The 23,479-nt window shown below is 39.7% G+C and overlaps 1 protein-coding gene across 1 annotated transcript in view; it reads left to right on the top strand.

The window, feature by feature from the left end:
* The first annotated feature begins 22,022 nt into the window (after positions 1 to 22,022).
* The window catches only part of ccdc122 (coiled-coil domain containing 122), a 30,265-nt gene continuing 28,808 nt past the window's right edge, over positions 22,023 to 23,479 (top strand). The window contains exon 1 of the mRNA XM_078408722.1: positions 22,023 to 22,154. The gene's annotated coding sequence lies outside the window, so the exon portion shown is untranslated. The remainder of the gene's footprint in view (positions 22,155 to 23,479) is intronic.

Here is a 23,479-nt window from a genome sequence, read left to right as displayed (position 1 = left end):
TTAGAAGGATAAGAGGGGATCTTATCGAAACATATAAGATTATTAAGGGGTTGGACACGTTAGAGGCAGGAAACATGTTCCCAATGTTGGAGGAGTCCAGAACTAGGGGCCACAGTTTAAGAATAAGGGGTAGGCCATTTAGAACGGAGATGAGGAAAAACCTTTTCAGTCAGAGAGTTGTAAATCTGTGGAATTCTCTGACTCAGAAGGCAGTGGAGGCCAATTCTCTGAATGCATTCAAGAGAGAGCTAGATAGCGGAGTCAGGGGGTATGGGGAGAAGGCAGGAACGGTGTACTGATTGAGAATGATCAGCCATGATCATATTGAATGGTGGTGCTGGCTTGAAGGGCCAAATGGCCTACTCCTGCTCCTATTGTCTATTTTACAACCAAGAGCAAGATTAGCCGCATTTGGAAGCACCATCAACTGGAGGTCCCACTCCTAATCTTTCCCCATTCTCAAAGGAAATATACTACCATTCCTGCATGAATCTAAACCCTGAAACTCTCTTCCTACTCACCTATTAACATATCTTAGAACATACAACAGTACAACACAAGAAGAGGCCCTTCGGCCAACAATGTCTGCGCCAAACATGATGCCAAGACCAACTTTTAACTGCCTTTACATAATCCATATCTCTCTATTCCCCGCATATCCAAAAGTCTCTGAAATGCCACTATTATATCTGCCTTAACTGCCACCCCCGGCAGAGCTTTTCAGACATTCACCACCATCTGTGTAAAAAAACTTGCCCCTCACATCCCCATTAAACTTTGCCATTCTCACCTTAAAGCTATGATCTCTAGTATCATCCTCTAAAGTACTACAGCAATTTAAGTAGACAAACTACTATCAAAAGTAGTAGCAGGAAAGGTATTTAGTCTTAGCCTTGCCAACAATGTTCATATCTTAAAAATAAATAATAACATTTGCTGCAAATTTTGCTGCAAGTCTTGTCTTCTCACTGTGCTGCAATTCCATGTTTTCTTGCCTCCATGTGCTTCCTGGCTTTGTATGTAATATTGTTCAGCAGCGAAAAATAAGACGTGAATAGGAGTTTTACCCGAGCAGCTCAGATTGCAGAGAGGTGTTGGGACAAAATAACCTGATGTGTTACATCCAACCACTGTCATTGGGCTATTTGCCTTGACGTTCTTTAACCATTCACTGGAAAGAGCAGCTCCCTTCATATGGTGATCTCCTCCATTAATAGCTCCAAAGAGGTGTCTATAAATCAGAAACCATTAGCATTTCTCAAATCATCACCACTTCACAGGAATAATAAGGCTGTAACTGAAAGAAGCCAAAATCCACCTCCACTCTAAGACACTGGAGGCAGCTTTTAAATGACGTTACAGAAACACAATTTCCTTTGCCTTCAGTAGACTAATAACTAGTATCAATTTTACTGACAGCTAACCAGCCATAATCAAATGATGTGTAAGAAGGAACTGCAGATGCTGGTTTAAACCAAAGAGAGACATAAATAGCTGGAGTAACTCAGCGGGACAGGCAGCATCTCTGGAGACAAGGAATGGGTGATGTTTCAGGTAGAGACCCTTCTTCAGATTATCAAATGATGTATAACCACCAATTTGCTCAGGCTTCTCAAGCCTATATTTTGCACGGAATGAATTACGCCCCAAATGTATTTTATATTCCTGATTAAGTTATTTTATTATTATTTTCATTATACAAAGTATAAACCTAATTAAGTGGATCCTTTGGTTCACCTTAAGTGTGCTATTATACCAACAACCATACAACCCATTTTCTTCACCGACCCAAGGTAATCTAAATATGTTAGGCCATCATTAAAAACGAATTTGCAGCTCTAGATGACAGGAAAGGAGGGGTTAGAATGGCAGTCACGCAGAAAACCATTTTATTGGTGAAGTGGTGATTTATTTGCATATCTGTCAATTTAGTACACTGTATTCTCTGTTCACAATTTGATCTCCTCAATACTGGGGATGATCTAATGTAGCTTGACTGATGACTATCACGAACAGCACCATTTTGATTGCAAATATGACACCCAACCTTCCCAGTTGCATGCCATTTTAATTTCCTGCGCAGCTCTGACCTAATTGTCCTTGATACACTACATTTTTCTAACAAAGCTCAAAAGAAAGATCAGGAATAGCTTCTCATCTTCTGAGTACAAACATACAGCCTTCCATACCCAACATTGAGTTCAGATACTCATCATTTCCAATGGATTAATTTCACCCTTGCACCATTCAGTTTATTCTTCTGGTAATTTCAGATGTATATTCCAGTTTCTCTTGACCCACCATTTTTCCCCTATTCCATTAGCAATATTTCAATTGCCGCCTCTTTCATTTTGTTACTTTATAAGTTCTGTCTTTTTTCTTTCATCTTGCTCTCTCCTCCAGTCCTTCTTTGCATTTCAAAACTTTTTTTATTATCAAACCTTGGATTTTGTTTTGTTTAATTGTGCAAAAATTGTAAAAAGCCATCCCTGAAATACATGCCTGATAAATATATTATTTTAGTTTAGTTTTAGTTTTTTAGTTTAGAGATATAGCGCAGAAACAGGCCCTTTGGCCCATCGAGTTCGCACCGACCAGCGATCTCTGCACATTAACACTATCCTACACACATAGGAACATTGTTACATTTTATATCAAGCCAATTAATTTACAAACCTGTTCGTCTTTGGAGTATGGGAGGAAACCGAAGATCTCGGAGATAACTCTGGCACTGTAAGGCAGTAGCTTTACCACTACGTCACTGTGCTGCCTGTACCAAAAAAAGTCACCAGCCACCTAGGTCAACCATTCAGAAATTACACTTTAATTCATGTTGCTTCCTAAATTCACAAACAAGGTTCTGGACAAACTGATCTGTGTGTAGATTATATTAGTCATTGGCCTTACAGATGTGAAAAGGTCAGAAGATTATAAGGAGAGGTGAAATTGGGCAAAGATTAAAGAGTGTTTGCAATGATATGAATAAAAATCAAGATTTCATCTAGGAAATAATTAAATCTGAACTCGACAGGAATTTTTGTTATGACTGGTCATTTTAGTTGCACTTTTATCAAGACCAAACAAGCGTTCATCTTGAATGAACTGTCCTTTAATAACCACAAAAATATAATTTTGCTGAATATTAATAATACCTGAGAAAACACTTTGAATTGAATTAAAATAGAAACAAAAAATTCAAACCTTAATTATATTTTACTTTTTCCTGTTCTTATGAAAGTTCATCAACCCGTTTCCCTCTATAGATTCTGCCTAAGCTGATAAACTAAATTTGACTTAGATTATTCAAGTTTCAAATTACATTAAAAAGCACCACAGCAGAAGATTGTAAACATTCGCTAAATTTAATCATTACTGCCTCCTAGTGGTCATACATGAACCTTTTAAAATGAAAAAATACACATTTGCATGGTTTTACAAGCACTTGGTTTAGGTTTATTATTGTCACATGTACCAAGGTGCAATGAAAGGTTTGTTAAAGAACCTCCAAGGTGAGGTTTGAATTGGGAAATCTGTTATAAATACTATAATTTTGCAAACGCCCCACATTGCTGCATGCAAGTTGAAAGAAAAATGGCCAACAGAGAGAATCTACTGGGAGGATGGTCTAGTAAGACAATATGGGTAGAACTCAAAAATAAGAAAAATGTGATCACTCTCATGGGATTATACTATAGGCCTCCCAATAGCTAGCTGGAAATAGAGGATTAGATATGTACACAGATTATAGAAAGATGCAAACGCAACAGGGTTGTTGTTGTGGGTGACTACTTTAACTTCCCCAATATCGACTGAGACGTAATGCAAAAGGCAGAATTTGTGAAATGTATCCAAGAGGTTTCCTAAAACCGTTTGTTGATAGTCCATTTCAAGAACGGACCACCTGCTGGACCTGGTTTTGGGAAACGGTTGTTTCAGTGAAAGAGCTTTTTGGGGATATTGATCACAACTGCATGTTTTAAAATAAAAAATCCTGGAGAAACTCAGCAGGTCAGGCAGCATCTGTGGAGGGAATGGATATGCAACGTTTCAGGTCATGACCCTTTTTCAGACTGAGCATGTAGCAGGGAGGAGAGAGCTGGACAAGAGGTAGGGGCAGGACAGTCTAGCACGTGATCGGTGGATACAGGTGAGGGGGGGTTTGTTACTCAGCTGGAGGAATATGCAACGTCTTGAGATGAAATGGAGATGAAAGGGTGTGAGGAGAGGAGAAGAGTGAAATGTAAAGCTAGAGGGAGGGATATACAGTAGTTGGTAGGAGACAGTTTGAGGGGTGGGTGGCGAATGTGTGTATTGGTGGTAGACACAAAATGCTGGTGTAACTCAGTTGGACGGGCAGCATCTCTGGAGAGAAGGAATGGGTGATGTTTCGGGTCGAGACCCTTCTTCAGACTGTCCCACTGAGTTACCCCAGCATTCTGTCTACCTTCGATTTAAATCAGCATCTGCAGTTCTATCCTACACATGTGTGTATTAGTGTCTATTTTACATTCTACTTCAAATGTTAAATCTATCTTATTACATAGTTTTGACTAAATTGTCTTATCCATCAATCTGTACACCAAAGTGATCATGTAACTCCTGATCTAAAAGAAGTCTGGGTGTTGTGTCTTTTACCTGAGTATGTCACCTGTTTTCCCCTGCTTCCTGTTGTATCTGTCAAACTTGTAGCTCTCAAAATGTTATGATGGTGCCATATTATAATGTCCTTTCCAGGTTAACATTGTGACCTCATGAGACTTTATCTATAGTTCACATTACTAGTAGAATCACTAATATGTCTTAGGTCACTGGTTCTACCACGAGCAATAAAATTACCTTTCTCTTACATACTGCATAAAAAAGCATTTACTGTATATAATGGGTGATGCAAATGCACATCAAAATACTTGCATTTTGAAAGCCGACTGATAAAATACAAGAAGCATAGGGGAATCCCTCCAAATCCTCACAGAGCTTTAAGTAATGAGAGGGGAACACTATTTACAGACACAGGTAACTGCATATGTTGGAATCTTGCATAGAACACGAAGGGCTATAGTAACTCAGTGGGTCAGGTCTTGAGAACATGGATAGGTAATGTTTCAGATGCTTCAGACTATTTACAGTTTGGAAAGAATGCACATGTCAGCACCAGGTAACATATCAACTCATATGGGGCAGCAGGTGATTAAACAGGTTTCTATGACCATTGTGACACAGGCAGATGTCATCTAAACACTTTGCCGCTTTATGAAGTTTCATACCATTACAGAGTCCTGCTTCTAATTATACAAGGCTGGACTGATGTGCTGTTAGAGCAGAGAACTGATAACTGGGAGCACTAATGCTGTCATAAAGGACTAGACTGCTGCCATTTAGGAGCAGCTAGTCTGTATGGGTATACGTAGGTCTGAATGCTTTGACAGCAGCTGCATAGTTTGTTCCACACTGAAATCACTTACCATTTTCTTATAGTCCTTGGAGCTCTTATATGATAAGAGTACAATCCTCTCTCAGGATTTCAACAATTCTTCCGCCATCTCTCATTCTCATGTTAATGCCCTCGCTTGTGCCCCTCAGCCCTACTTACTTTAGCTGCTAGCTCGTTTACCCAGACTGTTCGTTATCATCCATCATGGCCATCCAGTCTGAGCCAAATTGAAAGCAGCCTTACACATGCTTGGCTGCAGTTACTGTCAGTGTACAGAATATAATTATATTATCCCAAAGTAATCAATGTTCTCAGCTGACCTATGTGGTAGACATTCTTATCTTTTGCAGATCCCAATAATAAACAGCAAGCATCTTCTTGCACAACGTATTGCTGTTCCATATTGTGGGAGGGGCAAGTGGTGCGAATAACCCCTTGCAGTTAAACAAGTGAGAAAGATATTAGCAACTGGTTGTGTCAAATAGGGTGTCACTATGGCACAGCGGTAGAGTTGCTGCCTTAGAGCATTTGCAGCGCCAGAGACCCGGGTTCGATCCCGACTATGGGATGCTGTCTGTACGATGTTTGTACGCTCTCCCCATTACCTGTGTGGGTTTTCTCTGAGATCTTTGGTTTCCTCCCACATTCCAAAGACATGCAGGTTTGTAGGTTAATTGACTTGGTATAAGTGTAAATTGCCCGTCGTGTGTGTTAATGTGCAGGGATTATTGGTCGGTGTGGATTCGGTGGGCCAAAGGGCCTGTTTCCATGCTGTATCTATAAACATTTCTCAAAGCCTGGGAATTTTGTTTAGTTTCTTCTTCTTCTTAAGCCCTTTGCTCCTCTAGGGAGCATAGACCATTGACAAATGTCCTCCACCACACTCGGTTGTTGGCGGTTCTTTCGAGATCTTCCCAGTTGAGCCCATGCCCAGACATTTCTGCCTGGACACCTCTTCACCAGCTGTTCCTGGGGCGACCTCGTTTCCTTTATCCTTGTGGGTTCCATTTCAGGGCTTGCCGGGTGATGTTTGTGGCAGGTTTTCTGAGGGTGTGTCCAATCCAACATTTTTTCCTTCGATGTTTCGCTCCCTCATCTTCCGTTCCGGAGTCGATAATGGACTGCCCACTGGCCAATTTGATCTCCCCTGACTGTGTCCATCTTGTTTCTGCCAAGCTCAGGACTGAGAGATTGTAGCGCATCATTTCATTGGCAACAGTGGCAGCCTTGCCAACCTGGAACATGGTTCGGATGTTCTATGTCCTCACAAGGATGGATTTCTTTGACATCAGAAGGTGTGTCAGCTTCCCAGTGCCCTTGCGGGTTTGGCTGGAAAGCGTCATGTTCCCCGTCGTTGGGGCATCTTCTTCAACCAGGTGTGTAATTTGGTTTTGATTCGTCCAAGTTTCGGTAACTCACACTTTTTTCCACGGTGGGGTAGTTAAACCCACGCCCAACCCCCAACGTTGAGAACCAGGGGCTGCTTCGTCTGCCTCCTCACCCATGGCCTGTCCGGTTTGGTTGAACCTGCCAGGGATATAAAACCCCATACGGCATAGCTCATAGGATCACTGGAGTATGCAAGCCTCTCCCCCACGTCAAGGTTGCAGTCCAGGAGAAGTTTGTTTAGTTTAACTAAACTAAATTCCCAAGCTTTGACAAATGTCAAACGTTAAAAAAAAAAATTCTAAAACATTATGAACAAAATGTTTAAAAAAAAAAAATTGTTCTTAATTTAAAACAATTAGATTCAACAAGCTCAACTAATAAAAAATGTAAATTAACTTATTCTTGTTCCTAGCAATCTAGAACTAAAAGAACAATGTAAAGGACAGTTAGGTTGCTGCCAGTTGGAAAATGCTCACAGCAAATATCTTCACATTTTGCAAACTAATCTGAAAATTACCCTTGCAATCTTTTATAAAGGGATTATTGTGATTTAAAAAAAACAAGGATAAAAATCGCAACACAAATTGATTTTGGAATATGAGCTTTGTTCCAGATTGAGAAATAGACAAGGACTGCAATTAACAGGATGTTAAAAAACGTGTCTAAACTCCTTGGAAGCTCAAAGTGAATTTCCATTGATTTCTGTAATGAGTAGAGGTTATAGACAATAGACAATAGACCCAGGAGTAGGCCATTCGGCCCTTCGAGCCAGCACCGCCATTCAATGTGATCATGGCTGATCAAGGTTCTATCCAGCGCATAAAAACCTGTGACATTACAAGGAGATAAAGCTGGCAAAATGAATGTTGCATCTGAATTTCGATCACTCTAGATGTCCAATGGGCTGGATAGTTAAACATCCAGGTCCTTAAGCAGAAACAAGTAAATTTAGTCTTTGAGTGTGGCTAGGATATCCAAGATTGTGGCCTCACAGGTTATATAGGGTGAACTGTTTCCAGTATCCCTGCAAAGCTTGCTTTGTCACGGAGTGGTCCTGCATAGTCATTTACTTTCTCTTGGATTAAATAAGAATCCAATTGGTAATCGGAGTGCATTGCAATTGTACATCATTGAGCAATGTAATTACCACTAACTCCATGGAGCAGATCCAAGGAAGATCAACTCCAATATGCTTGATATGAACCACTTCCTGCGAGGTCTGAGGGAATTAAGCTTAAATTGTCAAATTTATGAGGCATGACCCAGCACGTAACGGACAGCCTGTTTTCACTCTTGGGACAGAAAATATTAGGGTAACGAAGTGTTCGAGCATGGAGCTGAGACTGTCATTGAAACATTTATATTATGCTCTGTTATGATTTTGAGCATGATTTGATTAACAGTTGCTGTATTGTTCTCAAAGTTGGCAATAAAATAAAGGCAAGACTGACTGACACTTTATCAAGATGATTAAAAGTTATGAGTGCAGTTTTAAACATAAGCCATTAAGCACTCATCTGAAGCTTCTGCTAGCGAAGGGGAGAAACAGGTTACAAGAATAATGGCGTATCTGATTCCACATCAACATCACAATACTGCTCAGCATGCGAGGAATGTCCAAATATCTAAAATATGCAGTTAGTCAAACAGACTATACAGAACTGAAGCCGTCATCAAATTTCCTGCCCATCCCCTTAAATTTCTAGAGCTTTCCTGTTTCTATCCATGAACTTTCTGTGCATGAACAAAGTAGTCACACTCAATCATTCCGACATTAAAAATGCATCTAAAGCTTAAAACAATTTAATTGAATTTGTAGCCATTTAGCTCATCGTGAACTTATCAAAGACTCAAAATGTGTTTATTCTCCTTTTAGAAATCAATTTACATTGCAATGTACAAATTGAAAAGCTTCATTGAGGGCGGCTAGAATTTAAAAATCACCTTCCTTGAACGTCTGCATCATCCAGCAAACCAACATACCTCTCCTCGCTCATCTACATTTGTGCCCCGAGGGTGCCTCCCGCAGTCGACCGTTAGAGCATCGTAGGCCATACCCTGGTCCCTCTTCTAAAGGCCTTGCTCTACACTTGTCACGTCCATCGTGTCACCAGCTCTATCCTGATAATTTTTCTCATGAATTATTACATTTCTTCCAGGTTCATTTCTATCATCCCATCTATCTGTTAATGGCCATATTCCCATCTCAATTTTCTCTTATTATCCATATGTTGACATTTATTTATTTATTATTTAATGATCATTGATAATTTAAGTTTGGTTTCTTTCATCTCCCTGTGCTTTTTTTTAAAACTTTTTCTGACCCCCTTCTTCTCTCTTATTATGAAGTCCTCTCCTGCCTATGTACTTAATGTACAATTATTTCCAGAAGTTGAATTGTACTTTTGTATCTTTATTTGTGCATGAGCGTTTAATTTTTTTCAGAAAATATTTCCCCATACACTGGAATAGTTCCACTGCTGTTATATCTCTCAATTTTCTAATAAAGGTGCCCATTTTACCTTCCCGTTTTATACTCAGACACACAAAATCTGCTTCTCACCAATTTAAGAACTTGGATTTTATATTTAATATGTCCCCCCATATTATCATTCTGAAGGGTGCCATATGCTTTCCCAATGTTAATTCTCATGTCTGTTCGAGTCTTTCCCCATTACTAGATTCAACAGCAAATCCTTCCATTTTAGGTGTTTTACATATTAGATTAGAAAGAATTTCTGCATGCATTATTGGTGTGCCATTCCCTTCTCGTTTTTTCCTTTTGGTGCTGGGGTAGATGAAATCTCTGATGATTATTATTTCTGTTTGTATCAATAGAAATTAATGTTAATGGTCTTTGCAAACAGAACTCTATTTCAGTGCAATTGTTAGTCTACTAAATAATAATGTTCCTTGACACAACTCTGCCGAGGATGTCGATTCTGATTTACTACTAATATGTGCGTTTATGTCCCCTAATACTGAATGTAAAGACCTTCTCAAATTGACAAAGAGTAAATTGTATTATACCCAAAATTGATCAGTTGGGCTGATAGGTATGAGTTATAGCCGGTAGATATGAGTTGGTGCATCTTGGGAAATCAAAACAGGACAGGACCTACACAGTGAATGCCATGGCCATCAGGAGTGTTGTGGAGCAGAGGGATCTCTGAGTGCAGGTACATAGTTCCTTGAAAATGCCGTCACAGGTAAATAGGATGGTCAAGGTGACTTTCAGTATATTGGCCTTCATCAGTCAAGGTATTGAGTATAGAAATTGAGATTTTATGTTACAGTTGTATAAGACATTGGTGAGGCCGCATTTGAAGTACTGTGTTCAGTTTTGGTTACCTTGCGATAGGTAGGATGTTGTTAAACTGGAACGAATGCAGAGAAGATTTATGGGCATGTTGCCATGACGTGAGGGCCTGAGCTAAAGGGAGAACTTGGGCAAGCTAGGACTTTATTCCTAGAACACAGGAGGCTGAGGGGTGATCTAAAAGAGGTGTATAAAATCAAAAGGAGAATAGAAAGGATGAATGCACAAGGTCTTTTACCCAGAGTAGAATCAGGAATCAGAGGACAAAGGTTTAAGGTGAGCGGGGAATATGGAACAAGCTGCCAGAGGAGGGAGTTGAGACAGGTACTATAACAACATTTAAAAGACATTTGAACAGGTACATGGAAAAGAAAGATTTAGAGGGATGAAGGCCAAACGCAGGCAGGTGGGACTAGCGTAGATGGGGCAATAGTATGACTCTGGGAATGCTTCTTCTCCGTAGGTCAAGATCTAGCACATGCCTGTGGGCTTTAATTTGTATTTCTGGCTAAGACCTTTGTGCACTAATCTCTGGTATGAACTTAAGCCGAAACCTTCAGTCACGGGCAGACGCTATCACCAAATGTGCTACAGCAGACAGATTTATTTTGCAAGTATTTATTTTACACGGTCTACTTACTCTACAAATTGGCTAACGATCATTTGAGCAATGCAACCTCCTAAAGTCAAAGGGAAAGTGGAGCCTGAGGCCTATGTAAGTTTAATTTTAAAATAAATTACACATCTCCTTATGGACTAATATGCTGATCATTGTTATACTGTGCAGATTTTAAGTTGAAGACTCAAACGAACTTTTTCAGCCTTCTCTTCTGACATAGACAATAGGTGCAGGAGTAGGTCATTCAGCTCGTCGAGCCAGCACCAACATTCACTGTGATCATGGCTGATCATCCACAATCAGTACCCCGTTCCTGCCTTCTCCCCATATCCCTTGACTCTGCTTTCTTTAAGAGCTCTATCTAACTCTCTCTTGAAAGCATCCAGAGAATTGGCTTCCACTGCCTTCTGAGGCACAGAATTCCACAGATTCACAACTCTGAGTGAAAAAGGTTTTCCTCGTCTCCGTTCTAAATGGCCTACCCCTTATTCTTAAACTGTGACTCCTGGTTCTGGACACCCCCAACATCAGGAACATGTTTCCTGACTCTAGCGTGTCCAATCCCTTAATAATCTTACATGTTCGAATAAGATCCCCTCTCATCCTTCTAAATTCCAGTGTATACAAGCCCAGTCGTGAACCTACGCTGCACTCCCTCAATAGCAAGAATGTCCTTCCTCAAATTTGGAGACCAAAACTGCACACAATACTTCATGTGTGGTCTCACTACGGCCCTGTACAACTGCAGAAGGACCTCTTTGCTCCTATACTAATTTCCTCTTGTTATGAAGGCCAACATGCCATTAGCTTTCTTCACTGCCTGCTGTACCTGCATGCATACTTTCAGTGACTGATAAACAAGGACACCCAGATCTCGTTGTACTTCCCCTTTTCCTAACTTGACACCATTCAGATAATAATCTGCCTTCCTGTTCTTGCCACCAAAGTGGATAACCTCACATTTATCCACATTAAACTGCATCTGCCATGCATCTGCCCACTCACACAGCCTGTCCAAGTCACCCTGCATCCTCATAGCATCCTCCTCACAGTTCACACTGCCACCCAGCTTTGTGTCATCTGCCAATTTGCTAATATTACTTTTAATCCCTTCATCTAAGTCGTTAATGTATATTGTAAATAGCTGCGGTCCCAGCACCGAGCCTTGCGGAACCCCACTAGTCACTGCCTGCCATTCTGCAAGAAACCCGTTAATCTTTGTTTCCTGTCAACCAATTTTCTATCCATGTCAGTACCCTACCTCCAATACCACGTGCTCTAATTTTATCATTGTGGGAGAAAAATGAGTTTGCTGTGACAGTTTCAGAAACAGTTGATACAATACCTGCCCTATCCATAATTTGCACTCAGGCTTTGATTTATCAAACTGACAATTGGTTATTTCTCCTTGCAGCTACTCCATCCTTTTCAGAGTAGCACAGAAGGACATTCAATACATTGTTTAAACAATTCATTTTGTCCTTCTGTTCAGCACCAATGATTTTGATGACATTGGTAACAATGTTGGACAGTCTCACCAAATAGGCATTCAGATTCTATGCATCAACTCTAGGGTACGCTTATTAGTTGAGCGGTGTAATATTTAGTAGAATTTGTTTTGCGGCAAGGCACAAACAATTTCGCATTGATTTATCAGCCTGGAAGAAGACTACTGCAGATATTCTGTCAATCTGGAGATTTGAAAGCTCCCTCATAATTACAGATGCAAATAGATCTAATTTTAAGGAAAACACATTTTAACACATTTTATTGTGCTGATTAAGGAGTTGAACTGATAATTTCTGGGAGTGATTCAGCACAGCAGAGCCTTCATTCCTCATCATTTTTCGTACACGTGGTGACAATATCAATGTGTGCCACATAATTTCAACCAAGTGACAGAAATTGAACCAAAGCATAACCTATGATTTCACACTCACAAAAGTGTGAAAGGGCGGCATGGTGGCGCAGCGGAAGGGTTGCTGCCTTTCAGAGCCAAAGACCCAGGTTTGATCCTGACTATGGGTCCTGTCTGCACGGAGTTTGTTCATTCTCCCCGTGACTTACGTGGGTTTTCTCCGAGAGCTCCTGTTTCCTCCCATACTCCAAATATGTACAGGTTTGTAGGCTAATTGGATTTGGTAAAATTGTAAATTGTCCCTAGTGTGTAGGATATTGTGTGTGGGGATTGCTGGTCGGCGCGGACTCAGTGGGCCGAAGGGCCTGTTTCTGCACTGTATCTCTAAACTTAACTAAACTAAACAAAAAAACACGGTGCATGCCATTTTTGAATTAAAGTTTCTCCACCACAACATGGATGCATTGCTGGAGAGCACAGGAAACTGTAGGTGCTGGAATCTTGAGTGAAAAATAAAATGCTGGTGGAACTCAAAGGATTAGGCAGCATCAGTGGAGGGAATGGACAGATGGTGTTTTGGTTCAGGAACGTTCTTCAGTCTGATGAGCTGGAGGGGGCTGGGGGGGTGGGGGGTAGCGAAGCAAGAAAACAGTGGTGAGAGTGGGAGAAAGTCTGGCCAGTGATAATAATACCACATCAGTGTCCTGCAAGGATGCGTTCTTACAATACTTCCTATACAATCATGACTACACAGCCAAATTCACCTCTAATTTCATCTGCAATTTTGCAGATGACATTGTAGAGGGCTGGACCTCAAACAATAACGAGAGAGAATACAGGAAGGAGATAAAAAGCTTAGTAACATGGTGTCAAGACAACAACCTCTCCCTCTATGTCAGCTAGATAAAAGAGCTAGTTATTGACTAGCGTGAAGTACATGTCCCAATCAGCATCAATGGTGCCGAAATCAAAATGATCGAGTGCTTCAAGTTCCTTGGCATAAATATCACCAACAATCTGTCCTAGATTAACCACATTAAAGTTAGGGCAAAAAAAATGCACTCCAATATGTCTAATTCTTCAGGAGACAAAGGATGGTCGACATGTTTCCAACAACTGTGTTATACTTGCTTACTTGATTGTATTTATGTATCATATACTCTGATTCAATTGGAAAGCACACAAACAAAATATTTTCATTGTACCTCTGTCCACCTGACAATAATAAACCAATACCATAGGCAGGTGGGTGGAGATCGTGAAGAATGCTAGAGGCGAGAATGAGACAAAAGGTTGTCAGATAAGGAACTGGAGGAATGAAATGTAAATCTAGAGGGAGAGATGAGTGGAAGGAGACAGGGGGAGGGAAAAGTGGGGATAAAGGGAAAAATCAGATCAGGGAATTGTAGAGGAAAAAAAGAAGCAGGATAACTGGGGTGGTGGGAGATGGTAGGAAAAATGGGTGTGCACCAGTGGGCAGCATAAAAAGGGGACAGAGGGGTAGTACTTGAAAATGGAGAATTCAATGCTCATACTGTAGTATTGTAAGCTACCCAAGCAGCATATGAGGTGCTGTTCGTCCAGTTTGAATGTGGCTTCGCTCTAGCAATGGACGAGGCCCAGGACAGAAAGGTCAGTATGGGTTTTAAAGTGGTTGGAATTAAGTGGATGAAGTTAGAACAAATGCATGTGCACTTCGGTCTCATCTGGTAGAGCTACTGGGGTTCTTGCATGGAAGAGAGAGGGAAGGTGCAGGAACTTTGCTCCTTGATTGTCAAGAGTCAAGAGTGTTTTATTGTTATGTGTCCCAGATAGAACAATGAAATTCTCACTTGCTGCAGCACAACAGAATATGTAAACATAGTACACTGTAAACAATATAATAAACGAGAGGAAAAAAAAGTTCAGTGTGTATGTATGCTTACCCACAAGTACACACATGTGTACATATATATATATATATATATATATACGCACACATATACATATATACACACATATATATATGTGCCTGCCTGACTGTTTATTGCACTGCTTGATCAGGAGATGGTGTGTGGTGTGGTGTGGTGTGTCACTGCATTGATTGGGGTTTTGCATTGTGGAAATCAATGCTGTGATCTCTACCTGAACTATTGGCTTTGTGGCTTGAACTAATTGCAGCATGGATTTTGATTAGGCAAGATCACAACAGGGCATGTGGCAAAACGTTACGTAGCCTTCCCTCCGTTCCCATTTTCCCTCACCTCCATGTCAGACATTCTGTGGCTGCCATGGAGAATGTTCTAAGGTGCAAATTTGCTTCTCAGTGGTTAGTTCAGGAACAATGTGTGGGAATACAAACTCTACATTTTGCTGCTGTTGGGAAATGTGCAAGCATTAGCATTTTTACAAATAGGGATAAAGATGCAAACATCCAAACAATTTAATTAATTGGTGACATTTACCTTTTATTCTCCGAAGGGGCATTATTGCTATACATAGTATTCGCTAAAAACATCAGAACAACTGGTGAAACCTAGTTTACAGATGTTAATTCCTAAACATTATAAAAAGCCGGTATTTTCCATGCAAACCAGATGATGGATTATTTGTGTTATGTTTTATTCACTGAAACACATCACATCCTGTCACACGTCACCATTTTACTCAGACAAATTGTGAACTGCATCAATTGAAACTATTAAATTGGAATTGGCCTAAATCGGCATGGGATGAGATGCAAGAAAACGATTTAGAAAACTACCAATAAAGTAACTTATCTGGATGACCACTCAAAGAGCCCTACAAACATAGAAGGCACCTAATCAAATTGGTCCAAAGAGAATTACTTATGCTTGCATTCTTCTCAATAATGAGAACTTTTGAATCAGGCTTCACTTAATTTAGCTACAGTCAGTTTAAACAATAAACATTTTAAACAGAATTGTTACAATGCTGTTGTACAATTCAAAATGCACCTTTTCACATCATTATGTGTCATTCTGGAAACTCAACTAAATAGGTCCAACCATGAGTCACATTTGCATTTCTGATGTGATTTCAGCATTTCAGCATTCTCCCTGGAAACATTAAGCAGCTCAGGCGACATCTGTCATCTGTGAAATGTGAACATCAGACCTGAGAAAGAAAAAAGTTTAGTCATGTTCAGTCCCAAGATCCTGAGCTTCCAGTCGCTTGCCACTTAAATTCACCACCCCTTTCCACTCCGATTTTTCTGCCTCTGGGCTCCTGAACCATTACAACAAAACCCAATGCAAGCTTGAGGAATAACATTTAATCTGGGGAATGTAAAATTCTCCAACTTGCTTTTTCTTTCTGTATTAGAATTGGCCATTTCTGCCTGATTTCATTTGGCTCAATTTTTCTGTTTTCACTTTGTATTAACTGTCCTGCTGGGCAGGATCCACAGCATAATCAGAAGCAATAAATACTATGGATGACAATATCTGCTACTCACTACGTTAGATTATTTGGTATCAGAGATGTTCCCTTTATCCTGCCCCCCATTCTATGCTACTGACACTAACTTAATTTCTCTGTGGAAACAAAGAACTACAGATGGTTAATGCACAAAAGGACACAAAGTGTTGGCGTAACTCAGCAGGTCATACCGCATTTCTGAGAACATGGATAGGTGACGTTTCGGGTTGAGACCCTTCTTCAGACTTAATTTCTCTCCTTCCCAGTTTGGATGAAAGGTCCTAGAAAAGAAATTGTAGTGTTTCTCTTTCTACAGATGTTGAGTGTTTCCAGTATGTACTGTTTTCGTTTTAATTTTCAGCATTGGCAGTTTAAAAAAAATGTGTTTACTCTTCAATTGTTCCATCTGTTTACCTCATTCATACTGGCAATTTTCCTCTCTGGTGTTTGATTCTCTCTTTGAAAAAAAATGTCTCCTTCTTCTGTTTGAAATAAAAACTCTTAAAAAAGAAAATGTCACTCCTACTGCTGAATACTTTGTTATCTGAAATTAGTTTCAGTTCCAAAATGACATTTCAACGTGGCCTTTCCCCTTCACACATAATTCTGTTTTTTCCTGAATTATACATTTGCTTTACTACAGAAATGGATGGTATCACAAGCTACAAGCAAAAACTTTTTAAAAAAAGACAAAAATATTATCATAAGATTTCTGCCAGTATAGATAAAATGGTAGGAGATATAAGCAAGAGAATATAGGATAAAAATATTGACTTATTTCTACTGGTGGTCACTGTTATCTGTGACAAGTGTAGTTTTTTTCAGTCAGAACTAATGATCTACAACAATAATTTCATCTACATATCTGCCCTGTTCCTACTTCTTGCCTTTTCTTGATGTTTTTCTTAAAGTTCCAGCTGTGAAATTTTATTCAGATCTGTCTCATTGCTTACAATACATGGTCGATAAGTCATCTCATCCATGACATAATGCTACTTATGAGTTCCATATTATTCACCTCCCTCATAACATTTTTTGCTTTTTCCTCTATTTCAGTCTGCAAAGGAATTTCAGTAATTTGCTGCTGAATTATTTGGAACAACTTAACAGCTGGATATTGAAGTTTTCATTATTTATGCTGTGCAAATGGTTTTCTGAATAAACTCTACTTGGTCATAGATCTCAGTGTTGTTTATGAGAAGATACTGTACACAAATTAGTGGCTTTTTCCCCTTACATTACAAGGGTCATTCATTATTGCTGTACAATGTTAAGATCAGAAATTATGTCACGTAAAAACAAGGTTTCATTTCTTTTTACACAAAATCACATTTGTCAGCAGTTTTGCAGACAGTTATTACGGCCCTATTTGCTACAAGCTGCATGTTTTGGAACAACAAATGACTGCACAAAGATACATCAATATTAACTTACAGTCTAAAACTGGCAGGGACGTATGACTGTAATTTCACTGTTGATGAAGTACACATTATGGTAAATGAAGAATAGATCAGTCACCTCCATTCCACATGTTCCAAATGGGGGGGCTACAGATATATTGCTGATTCTATGTCATTTGTCATTTTCCAAGCCTTTTTATTGGTTTAAATGTAAGCTGTCAATGTATTCTAGTTTTGTTAATTTGTAGGAAGTCATCATTCATTTGCTGTTACTACAGCTGTTTGTCCTATTTATCTGGCTTATTGCATTAAATAATGGTATTTCATGCATGTGAATTAACTATCTCTGCAAGAAAAAAAAAGAAACTTCTGGCATTGTTTTTCTCTCCACAACTTCTGTGCTTATTTGTGTTCCTCTTTTAATCCTGACAGATGAACTGTGATTAACGAGTATTCACAACCGTCTCTTCGAAGGCACCAATAGTATTTGACCGACTTACAATCTCTCGGTCACCATCATAGAAATTCTCCTCCTCTTTGAATTTTAATGCTCATTAATTTTCTCTTTTTTTTTTAAGTTCTTATGAAAGGTCATTGAGATAAAAAAAATAACTTTTTTCCTCTTCATAAATGTTGCCAAAGTTCAGGTTTTCAACGTCTGTTGTTTTTTAATTTTTAAAATAGAAGTGCATTTGCTATGATTAAAGAAAATTGCTTTGATATCCTAAACAGAAATCTTGTAGTTTACTCAACTATTGCAATAAATTGAGAATGTTAACTGATTCTTTGCTCTCAGATAACTCAAGTTTTTCCTCCCAGTCCAGTAAACCTTGTGTGATCATCAATCCACGAGTCATCTAATCAAATTATTTCCCAACAGCCCCAGCAGAAATGGTTCGTTTTGTTCTATCGATCCATCCTTTGCCTGCCTGTATACATCTAGGAAAATAAAATTAAATCTTTAAATATTTACAACTTTGATTGATGGTCCTCGACCTGAAACATGGCCCAGAAATCTCCGACAAAGACAAATCAGTGACTCTCTCTGCCTAACGTCATGTTGCCTGGTTTCCCAGTTAAGAATATCCTTGCAGAAACTGTCTCAAAACTTCTTGGTGGAAATTGAATTATGGGCAGGAGCCCCACCCACAGAAATCCCATTTTCTGGCCAGAAACACTTATACACACAGAAAATTAAAACCTGACAAAAAAATGTACTTAATAGTTTGTTGAGATTCAGAAACATTCAAACTTAAGTTGTTAAAATCACAACATCGAAGTAAACTCAATTAATTACAGGGATATGTAAATTACTTAATACTCTCTCCCTTCATTGGCACGAAGGACACTCACCCTGTTCCAAGCAAAGATTCAATATATGTTCCTCAGTGAATGTGCATTAGAAACCATAGTAAGAAGCCTTCAGAAAGTTGGATTCCCAGATTCATACATGTTGCAAGAATGTCCTGAACCTTATGTCAATGAAGTAGAATAGCTCGTATTTCAGGAAAATCCAAGGCATTACTTATTTTTTCATTCCCTGAAATGATTATTTCCAGAAGTTACTCTTTTATGTGAAAAAATTTCACATCCATAATACATATATTTTGACAACTTGAACTTCAGTACCCTAATTCCTTTTGAAATATTTCTACAATGAGAAAGCATTTCTAAACTTATCTGATCGTTAATTGATTTGGATAACAATGTTGGTCATTCATTAAATGCAGTTTATTTAAGGTCCAAGGATTGGGAAAAACCTGGACCTGTCTATAAATGGCATATAATAAGAATTATTTATCTGAAAGGAAATCGATGGTGATGGTGGAGAGTTATATTTCATATTGGAGGCCTGTAACAAGTGGTGGACCACAGGGATGGATGTTAGGTTCACTGTTCTCTTAATTTACAGTATATAAACAATTTGGATGCAAATGTAGGTGGAATGATTAGCAAATCTGCAGATGACATTAAAATAGGTGGCATGGGGAGGGGGGGCAGTGAGGGAAGAGGGCAGAGAGACTCCCATAGTCATCCCACAAATTACTGCATTGCCTGAGTGAGGCCACAGGCAAACTGGAGGAACAGCACTTCATATTCCGCTTGGGTAGTTTATAACCTAACCGTATGAAAATTGAATGTTCCAATTTTAAGTAATTATTTTTGACTTTCAAGGTTCATTTTTTTTAAAAACATAATTACCTGCTCTATTTGAGACTTTCAAAACTATTTACGAGACCACATCTTTGTTATTTCCTTCCAGATCCAGGGCAAACTTTAGTTCAGTTTGAGCATTACAATGACAAGGTTCCCTTGTGGTATCAGTTTCCCATGAAATGTCATTGGCAAGTCGGATTAACGGAAATACCAAGCTTTTTTATATGTACATTCAAAATAAGAGGGTAACTCGGGAGAAGATAGAACTACTCAAGGAGAAAGGAGGGCATTTATGCTTGGAGTCAGAGGTATTAAAGACATGCTCTTCATCTGTATTCAACAAGAAGGACATGGAGGATAGTGAGACAAGTGTAGGGTATATCAAATTAGTTTGAAGGTGGTGCTAGGTTTCTTAAAAAGCATTAAGGTGGATAAATCCCCAGAGCCCAATAGGATCTATCCCAGGTTTTTGAGAGAGGCAAGAGAGATTGCAGGGGCCTTGAAGATCTCTGTACCTTCCCTGGACACATGCAAAGCCAGAAGGACTGGAGGGTAGCCAATGTTTTCCTTTGTTTAAGAAGGTATAATCCAAGAACTCGTACGTCAGTGAGCCTCATGTCAATGGATTGTTCAGATAGAAATGACTTGCAAAAGGAAACAGTCCTGTTACAGAAACAAAGAAAAACAGAAACTGATCTTGAGAGTTAAGAATGATAGCAAGATTGTGATCACCAGGTGCAGTTGCAATAGTTACCAAGAAGAATGAATGGTGTTTGAAGCAAAAACTTCCCAGTATTCTGTCAGAGCATAGTTCGCCTCATAAAATACTGTACATCAGATGAGCAGCATGATGAATTAGAATTGGAGGGAGACGAGATATATAATATATCAGTGTCTCTCCATGAGACGTGTCACAGCTGTCGTTAAATAGCATGTTTACATTTGATGATTCATGACAAATTAAGAAACAAAAAAACAAAATAAAATATTCTGGATACTAAGAATCTCAAATAATACTAATCGTGCTTTCATTAGCACCCATGGAGAAACAGATATCGCAAACCTGACAACTTTCATCAGAATTTGAAAAGATTAAGAAATTAAATAATTTTATAGACAGATCGAATAGGAAAGACAGGATAAAATATCTGGGATCTGATGAGGACACGAGTGGTTAAATGGCGATAGGGATGTTGATGCATGTTTCTGCTGGCATGGTCCACAACCCATCTATCAGTAATACATAAAATTCTCAAAGCTTAACTACCCTCCAACCTCATTTATTCTTGTCTCACTCTATCAAATATTCCCCTTCGCCTCTTCCATCACCATCTGCAACATAAAATTCTCTTATCCCATTCTCAGATCTGACATACCATTGAACCGAAACATTAACCGTTTCTTCTTCCATAGATAACTATTTGAACTGTCAGTGTTATTAATATGTTTAATTTTGTTTCAGATTTCCAGCTTCTTCAGTTTTTATTTTCATTCCATTTAACTTCCTAATTGCTTGATGACCTGAAATGTTTAATGCGTCTTGTATGAGATCTTTGAGATTGCTCAAAACAGATTTATTATTTTCTCACAATTTAAATAATATCCTGCATCATTATTCTTTCTCCCAAAGTGATTATCTTCACATTTCCCTATATGATGTCCATCCGCTTTTTAAAAAACTTTGCCTGCCAATATCTGCACATATTTAGTCTTCACAATTTCCCATTTATCTTTACACAGTCAACTTAGATATGATACACACCTTAGATATAATCATTTTCATCATCTGTCAGTATTATTAATTGGAAATGGCTGAGGGCCCCGCTCTGATCCCTGTGGTATCCTTGCTAACTTTGTTATTTTAATCTATTTGTGCTCATTTATTATTTTCAATATCATCATGAGTACTAATCTTGTGCACAAAGCTTTAATTTCCATCTTTTTATTCACAAAATGCTGGAGTAACTCAGCAGGTCAGGCAGCATCTCGGGAGAGAAGGAATGGGTGACGTTTCAGGTCGAGACCCTTCTTCAGACTGATCAAGGAATGGGCGACGTTTCGGGTCGAGACCCTTCTTCAGACTGATCAATTGTTATTTGATTATCCACTAGTTTTATGTATATCCAGTTGCATCCCAAAAATTAGCTCTAATTAATTTGGAGAGCGATGGGGGGAAGGAGAAGAGAGAGAGAGAGGAGAAAAGCATGGACGCTCGTCCCCATCCATCTCCGTCCCCCCATTCTCTCCCCCACTCCCTTCCTGTGCTTGATCTCTCTCCAATCCAGGCCTCACCACGTCCCTACCTTCCGTATCCCTCGCACTGCCAACCAGCTTCACCTCACCCCCGCCGTGTGGGGTGGTTTTTGTTCGGTGGACAGGCGGTGTCAGGCGCCAGATGAAGTTGTCCTCCTCCGACATCCCGGCCCCGGCTCGAGCGGGACCTCCCGGCAGCCCCGCGCCAACTGCCAGCCGGCAGCCCCGCGCCAACTGCCAGCCGCCAACCCAGAGGAGCGGCCTTCCCGCGGCCTAGTCAAGAACCAGCGGCGTGCTGGAGTTTTGAGGTAAACTAAGGGTTCGCAGGAGCTTTTCAACTTTACATTTTCAGACGTCAAATCAACTGTTCCATACCGGAGCCATTAATTAAAGGAGGTCAAGTTGACTGGAAGCCACGGTGGATTCTGACCAAAGTTCCCATATTCTGGTGAAACACTTTGCATTGGAAAACTGCGCGGCCAGCTTCCCTTACCCCATGTATTCATGTCATAAAAACAGAATTAGGCCATTCGGCCCATCGAGTCTACACTATTCAATTAGGGTTAATTTTTGTACAGTTAACGTTAGCCTGTTAATTCCGTTTCATTCTCTGCAGATGCTGCCTGATCTTTTGGGTTTTTGTAGCATTTTTAATTTGATGTTATGTTCCTAGTGCCATTAGTTTGTTTCTGAGATCTGTTAACTGTTTAATGCTATTTTTTTCTAGTAATAGTGTTATTTACGTTGTCAGTGTCTACACCGGGCCATATGGCACCAAACCACAGAAGAGCTCTACTAAATCAGCTGTCCCAGCCGATTTTGTGGAACCCTTCAGGGTTTTAAGATATAGGTGCCATTAGACCAGACACCTGGTTGATCATTTGAGATAACTCCAATGACTCATCAAGACTTCCCAAATCTTTTCTAAGGAACAAAACAGGAGTGCCATGCAAAATTCCCGTTTGGAAAACTGTAACTAACAACGATAAACGTCTACTCCATTAACTATTGCAGAAAGCAGTTTGCCTGATTGACCCACAATACTTGGGTGGAATAGATAGGGTAGAAGCGTAGAGTCTCTTGTCCAGAGTAGGTGAATCTAGAACCAGAGGACATAGGTGTAAGGTGAAGGGGAAAAGATGTAAAAGGAAACTGAGGAGTGGCTTTTTCACACAAAGAGTGGTGGGTTTATGGATTGAGCTGCCAGAGAAGGTAGTTGAGGCCGGGACTATCGCAACATTTAAGGAACAATTAAGTAGTTACATGGATAGGGCAGGTTTAGAGGGATATGGGCCAAACGCAGGCAAGTAGGACGAGTGTAGATGGGACATGTTGGTAGGTGTGGGAAAATTGCGTCTCAGGGCCTGTTTCCACGCTGTATGACTAATTACTTCGCCATTACCATTCATCCCTTCCACCATCAGCATGACGCCGCTGTAACATGTGCCATTGATAAAATGGAGTGGAGAAACACATGAAAATTTACTTCAGCAAAGTAACTTTACATCGCTTAACTATTGCTACCTATAAGATCTTTCCAATTACACATCATCCTGACTTGGAAATATATTGCTTTTTTAAATCGTAATTGGCTCTAGGTGCTGGAACTCTGCCAAGGACTGTGTTACCAGCT

This window comes from Rhinoraja longicauda, chromosome 12 (genome assembly GCF_053455715.1).
Source record: "Rhinoraja longicauda isolate Sanriku21f chromosome 12, sRhiLon1.1, whole genome shotgun sequence".
NCBI classification, from domain to species: domain Eukaryota; kingdom Metazoa; phylum Chordata; class Chondrichthyes; order Rajiformes; family Arhynchobatidae; genus Rhinoraja; species Rhinoraja longicauda.
The sequence above is the reverse complement of the archived record's forward strand: the minus strand, read 5'-3'. Positions and strand labels throughout refer to the sequence as shown.